This window comes from Silurus meridionalis, chromosome 5 (genome assembly GCF_014805685.1).
Source record: "Silurus meridionalis isolate SWU-2019-XX chromosome 5, ASM1480568v1, whole genome shotgun sequence".
In the NCBI taxonomy this organism is placed as follows: domain Eukaryota; kingdom Metazoa; phylum Chordata; class Actinopteri; order Siluriformes; family Siluridae; genus Silurus; species Silurus meridionalis.
The window spans coordinates 12,861,749-12,869,492 of record NC_060888.1 but is presented as its reverse complement, the minus strand read 5'-3'; positions in this window follow the sequence as shown (position 1 = coordinate 12,869,492).

The following is a 7,744-nucleotide window of genomic DNA, read 5'->3' as shown; positions in this document are numbered from 1 at the left end:
CATACATTTAAATAACAAGTAGCACAACTAAACAAGAGCACAAACATAAACTAGACAAACATACATTGATGCACAACACACATTAATAATGCTACTCACATTACATATTAGTTCTATAGAAACTTTACTTTAATACTAGTATTTATTAATTTAATAAAAACATTTAATTCATGGCCCTGATGTGCTCTTTGTGGCTTTAAAAAGGTCCTGGCTCCCTCTGACCTACAGGTCAAATATGGTCTAATCTATATGGCAATGGCCCCAAATCACATGTGCTCAGGAGGACAATAATAATATTAATAATAATAAAAACGTACTATTAAACTCTTTCACCTTTTAAATGGTTTTGGTGTACTTGCTCTAGGGGGAGCCATTTGGTGTGCAGATGAACTGCAAACACAGCCATTAGGGAGGCACAAGCCAGTGCACTCTTAGCGCCGGTCCCAAGCCCGGATAAATGGGGAGGGTTGCATTAGGAAGGGCAGCCAGCGTAAAACATGTGCCAAATCAAATATGCGGATCACAAATAAGAATTTCATACCGGATCAGTGGAGGCCCGGGTTACCAACAACCATCACAGGTATCGTTAGCGGACAGGGTACCGGTGGAAATTAGGCTACTGTTGGCCAAAGGAGGATAAGGAGAGGAGTAAGACATCTACAGAAACGGCAGGAAAAGAAGTGTAAGAGAGTGGAAGTTCAGGTTGGTACTTTAAATGTTGGTACTATGACTGGTGAAGGGAGAGAGATAGCTGATATGATGGAGAGGAGAAAGATAGATATGTTGTGTGTTCAGGAGAACAAGTGGAATGGGAGTAAGGCCAGGAACATTAGAGGTGGGTTTAAACTGTTATATCATGGTGTGGATGGAAAGAGAAATGGTGTAGGGGTGATCCTAAAGGAAGAGTACAGTAAGAGTGTAGTGGAGGTGAAGAGAGTTTCTGATAGGGTGATGAACGTGAAGCTGGAAGTTGAGGGGATGATGATAAATGTCATCAGTGCTTATGCTCCAAAAGTAGGCTGTGAGATGGAGGAGAAGGAAAGATTCTGGAGTGAATTAGATGTAGTGGTAGATGGTGTACCTAGGAATGAACGATTGGTGATTAGGGCAGACTTTAATGGGCATGTAGGTAAAGGGAACAGAGGTTATGAGGAGGTGATGGGTAGGTATGGTTTTAAGGAGAGGAATGTAGAAGGGCAGATGGTGGTAGATTCTGCTAAAAGGATGGAAATGGCAGTGGTGAATATGTAATTTTAGAAGAAGGATGATCATTGGGTGACCTATAAGAGTGTGGGAAGGTGCACACAGGTGGACTATGTTCTATGTAGGAAATGCAACTTGAAGGAGATTGGAGACTGTAAGGTGTTGGCAGGGGACAGTGTAGCTAGACAGCATCGGATGGTGGTCTGTAGGATGGTTTTGGAGGCAAAGAAGAAGAGGAGGAGAGTGAGGACTGAAAGAAGAATAAGATGGTGGAAACTGAAGGAGGAAGACTGTAGTGTGAGGTTCAGGGAAGAGGTCAGACAGGGGCTGGGTGGTGGTGAAGAGGTGCTGGATGATTGGGTAACTACTGCAGGAATAATGAGGGAGGCAGCTAGAAAAGTACTTGGTGTGTCATCTCGAAATAGAAAGGAAGACAAAGAGACATGGTGGTGGAATGAGGAAGTGCAGAAGAGCATAAGGAGTAAGGTGTTGGCAAAACAGAAGTGGGATCGACAGAGTGATGAGAAAAGTAGGCAGGAGTACAAGGAGATGCGGCAGCAGGTAAAGAGGGATGTGGCGAAAGCCAAGGAAAAAGCATATGAGGAGCTGTATGAGAAGTTGGACACTAAGGAAGGAGAAAAGGATTTATACCGATTGGCCAGGCAGAGGGACCGAATTGGGAAGGATGTGCTGCAAGTTCGAGCAATAAAGAATGGAGATGGAAATGTGTTGACTAGTGAGGAGGGAGTATTTTGAGCAGCTGATGAATGAGGAAAATCAGAGAGAGAGACGGTTGGATAATGTGGAGTTGGTAAAGCAGGAAGTGGATAGGATTAGTAAGGAGGAAGTAAGAGCAGTGATTAAGAGGATGAAGAGTGGAAAGTCGGTTGGACCAGATGACATACCGGTAGAAGCTTGGAGATGTTTAGGAGAGATGGCAGTGGAGCTTTTAACCAGATTGTTTAACAAGATTTTGGAAGGTGAGAGGATGCCTGACAAATGTAGAAGGAGTTTGCTGGTACTGATCTTTAAGCATAAGGGAGATGTGCAGACCTGCAGTAACTACAGGGGAATTAAGCTGAACAGTCACACCATGAAGTTATGGGAAAGAGTAGTGGAAGCCAGGCTGAGAGAAGAGGTGACCATCTGTGAGCAACAGTATGGTTTCATGCCGAGGAAGAGCACCACAGATGCCTTATTTGCTTTGAGAATGTTGATGGAGAAGTATAGAGAAGGATAGAAAGAATTGCATTGTGTATTTGTGGATTTAGAGAAAGCGTACAACAAAGTGCCAAGAAAGGAGTTGTGGTATTGTATGAGGAAGTCAGGTGTTTTAGAGAAGTATGTAAGGGTGGTGCAGGACATGTATGAGGACAGTGTGACAGCAGTGAAGTGTGCAGTAGGAACGACAGACTAGTTCAAGGTGAAGGTTAGCCTGCATGAAGGATCGGCCCTGAGCCCTTTCCTGTTTGCAGTGGTAATAGACAGGTTGACAGATGAGGTCAGAAAGGAGTCTCCCTGGACTATGATGTTTGCAGATGATATTGTGATTTGTGGTAAGAGTAGTGAGCAGGTTGAGAAGAGCCTGGAAAGGTGGAGGTATGTGCTGGAGAGAAGGGGAATGAAAGTCAGTAGGAGTAAGACAGAGTACATGTGCGTAAATGAGAGGGAGGGCAGTGGAGTGGTGAAGAGAGGGAGAAGAGGTGGAGAAGGTGGAGGAGTTCAGGTACCTGGTTTCAACAGTGCAAAGTAATGGAGAGGGTGTTAGGGAAGTAAAAAAAAGAGTGCAGGCAGGGTGGAGTGGGTGGAGAAGAGTGACAGGAGTGATTTGTGATAGTAGGGTATCTCCAAGAATGAAAGGGAAAGTTTACAGTACTGTGGTGAGACCTGCGATGTTGTACGGTTTAGAGACAGTGGCGTTGAGTAAAAGGCATGAGGGGGAGCTGAAGGTAGCAGAGCTGAAGTTGTTAAGATGTTCGTTGGGAGTGACAAGGATGGACAAGATTAGAAATACGTTTATTAGAGGGACAGCCCATGTAGGACGCTTTGGTGACAAGGTGAGAGAGGCGAAATTGAGATGGTTTGGACATGTGCCAAGGAGGGACATGCGTTATATTGGTAGAAGAATGCTAAGGATGGAGCCACCAGGAAGGAGGAAAAGAGGAAGGCCAAGGAGGAGGTTCGTGGATGTGTTGAGGGAAGACATGCAGGTAGTTGGTGTGAAAGAGGCAGATGTACAGGACAGGGTGGTATGGAGACGGATGATCCGCTGTGGCGACCCCTAATGGGAGCAGCCGAAAGAAGAAGAAGAAGAAGATGAACTGATAGCTGCAAAAGATCACGTAAATGAAAACAAATGCCAGTGAATCTGGCTGATGAGCTAAGCCAGATTGCAAAAGAAACTGGGTATTTAGAATAAAAAGTAGATGTTGCAAAGCTCTACAAAACTCTAAATATGATAATAATCATAATAATTTGTAACTATTTTAAACTTTTACATTTCGTTCCTTTATGCTTTTTGCAAATTCATGTTTATTATTGGTAAAACCATATTTAACATAGAGCATTAGGACAAAATATTTGTGTAAATGTTTTAAAGTATTTATAATTCTTTGGTCTGGGGAATAGGGATATAAATCTCTGATCCATATATATATATATATATATATATATATATATATATATATATATATATATATATATATATATATATACACACACACACACACACACACACACACACACACACACACACATATATATATATACAGTGAGGAAAATAAGTATTTGAACACCCTGCTCTTTTGCAAGTTCTCCCACTTAGAAATCATGGAGGGGTCTGAAATTGTCATCGTAGGTGCATGTCCACTGTGAGAGACATAATCTAAAAAAAAAAATCCAGAGATCACAATGTATGATTTTTTAACTCTTTATTTGTATGATATAGCTGCAAATAAGTATTTGAACACCTGAGAAAGTCAATGTTATTATTTGGTACAGTAGCCTTTGTTTGCAATTACAGAGGTCAAACGTTTCCTGTAGTTTTTCACCAGGTTTGCACACACTGCAGGAGGGATTTTGACCCACTTCTCCACACAGATCTTCTCTAGATCAGTCAGGTTTCTGGCCTGTCGCTGAGAAACACGGAGTTTGAGCTCCCTCCAAAGATTCTCTATTGGGTTTAGGTCTGGAGACTGGCTAGGCCATGCCAGAACCTTGATATGCTTCTTACAGAGCCACTCCTTGGTTATCCTGGCTGTGTGCTTCGGGTCATTGTCATGTTGGAAGACCCAGCCTCGACCCATCTTCAATGCTCTAACTGAGGGAAAGAGGTTGTTCCCCAAAATCTCGCAATACATGGCCACGGTCATCCTCTCCTTAATACAGTGCAGTCGCCCTGTCCCATGTGCAGAAAAACACCCCCAAAGCATGATGCTACCACCCCCATGCTTCACAGTAGGGATGGTGTTCATCATTCTTCTTCCTCCAAACACGTTTAGTGGAATTATGACCCAAAAGTTCTATTTTGGTCTCATCTGACCACATGACTTTCTCCCATGACTCCTCTGGATCATCCAAATAATCATTGGCAAACTTAAGACGTGCCTGGACATGTGCTGGTTTAAGCAGTGGAACCTTCCGTGCCATGCATGATTTCAAACCATGACGTCTTAGTATATTACCAACAGTAACCTTGGAAACGATGGTCCCAGCTCTTCTCAGGTCATTGACCAGCTCCTCCCGTGTAGTTCTGGGCTGATTTCTCACCTTCCTTAGGATCATTGAGACCCCACGGTGAGATCTTGCATGGAGCCCCAGTCCGAGGAGATTGACAGTCATGTTTAGCTTTTTCCATTTTCTAATGATTGCTCCAACAGTGGACCTTTTTTCACCAAGCTGCTTGGCAATTTCCCTGTAGCCCTTTCCAGCCTTGTGTAGGTGTACAATTTTGTCTCTAGTGTCTTTGGACAGCTCTTTGGTCTTGGCCATGTTAGTAGTTGGATTCTTACTGATTGTATGGGGTGGACAGGTGTCTTTATGCAGCTAACGACCTCAAACAGGTGCATCTAATTTAGGATAATAAATGTAGTGGAGGTGGACATTTTAAAAGCAGACTAACAGGTCTTTGAGGGTCAGAATTCTAGCTGATAGACAGGTGTTCAAATACTTATTTGCAGCTGTATCATAAAAATAAATAGTTTAAAAATCATATATTGTAATTTCTGGATTTTTTTTTTTAGATTATGTCTCTCACAGTGGACATGCACCTACGATGACAATTTCAGACCCCTCCATGATTTCTAAGTGGGAGAACTTGCAAAATAGCAGGGTGTTCAAATACTTATTTTCCTCACTGTATATATATATATATATATATATATATATATATATATATATATATATATATATATATATATAAATAAATACATTTTATAAAAATGTATGCTTTAAAAATGAGTTTGCGCTAATGCAGCTGCTCAGGATGCTCTCAATGGTCCCTCTGTAGAACGTGGTCAGGATGGTGGGGGGGGGGCTGGATGCTGCTGGGCTTTCTTGGTGATGGAGCTGGTGTTGAGTGACCAAATTAAGTTCTCTGCCAGATAAACAGCAAGGAATTTGGTGCTCTTGACGATCTCCACGGAAGATCCATTGATGATCAGTGGATAATGGTCACTCTGTGTTTTCCTGAAGTCAACAATGAGCTCTTTAATTTTGTCAACGTTAAGAGACAGGTTGTTTGCTCCACACCAGGCTGTTAATTGTTGCACCTCCTCTCTGTATGTTGACTTATCGTTCTTGCTGATAAGACCCACCATGGTCTTGTCATCAGCGAACTTGATGATGTGATTCGAGCTGTGCATTGCTAAACAGTTGTGAGTCAGCAGAGTGAAAAGCAATAGACTAAGCACACAGGCCTGAGGTGCCCCAGTGCTCAGTGTGGTGGTGTTGGAGATGCTATTTCCGATCCGGACTGACTAAGGTCTCCCAGTCAGAAAGTCCAGGATCCAGTTACAGAGGGAGGTGTTTAGGCCCAGTAGGCTCAGCTTCCCAATCGGGTGCTGAGGGATGTATGTGTTGAATGCTGAGCTGAAGTTTATGAAAGACATTTGTACATATGAGTCCTTATTGTCCAGGTGGGTGAGGGCCAGATGAAGGGCTTCTCGTTAGCTTGTAGCTGGTCACTGTTGACGTGAAATCGCTGTTGGTTGCAGTCCTGAGATTTGCATGGATAAAATCTCCGTCGAGAATAAACAATCCATCAGGGTGTGTTTTTTAATTTGCTAATAGTCCCGTAGAGTACGCTGAGCGCTTCCTTAGCATTAGCAATAGGTGGAATGTACACTCCAAGCACAATAGCGGTGGTGAATTCCCGGGGTAAATAAAAAGGTCTGCATCTCACAACCATAACTCCAACAGTGATGAGCAGTAGGTGGAAATTAGGACAGAGTTTTTTAACCACTCCTTTTTGATGTAAACACACAGACCGCCACCAGGAGTCTTACCGCACAGAGCTGCATTTTTGTCAGCAAGAAACATAGCTAGCCTGTCCAGCTAAATGGTGGTGTCTCAGTGAACACAAAGATGCAGCAGTGTCTGTACTCATGCCGAGTAGCTTGTTGGAGTATGATGTAGTCCAATTAATTGTCCAGGGAGCAGACATTAGCCAGCAAGATAGATGGTAGAGCAGGCCAGCTAGGGTTATATTCTAGCCTAGCACTAGACCCCGCTCGCTCGCATCACTTTTGATTCCCCCTCCTCCGTTTGTCCGACACCGATGTCTGGAGGCCTGTTTTTTTAAGCACGCTAAGGTTGTGTAACTTCTGCCACAGATCATCATTTATTTTATTTTATTTTATTTATTGTTGGGGTTTGCTGTGTGTTCCTGGAGTGTTTGACGATGGTACACAAGGACACTGGTTGCTCTGATGTCCATATGTTGAATAAGGCCGGCTACAAAGTGAAAGTAGCACTTTTTTGGCTACAACTACTGCCATGCCGCCATCTTGGACCAATCACCATCACTGCATACCTCAACATTGTTTATTTTTATTAGCACATTATCTGTGTAAAGCTGCTTTGAGACAATGTTAATTGTGAAAAGCGCTATACAAATAAAAATGAATTAAATTTAATTAAATATCAGTGGTGGATGAACTGCAAGTAGAGTTACAGTTAAAGTAGATACACTAGGTAAAATATTACTCCAGTAAAAGTAACGGTGCTCCCTTTAAACTATCAATTGAGTAAAAGTACAAAAATATTTGCCTTTAAATGTATTTAAGTATCCAACATTCTATGATTTATTATGGTTATAATGTCCTATTATAATTTTTGCCAAAAGTCTCTTGCTTAATCAACTAAGTTTACGTGAAAAGACTAATATTTCCCTTAGCACACTAATCTATTAAAAGAATGAAAGTAATTATAGTCAAACACTGATATCTATTAACATTATTATGAGGCCTCAGGTGTCATGGCAAGTTAGAGTCAGGAGTTTCTTTTTATTACTCTCATGTGAGAGTTTATTACTCTCAAAATG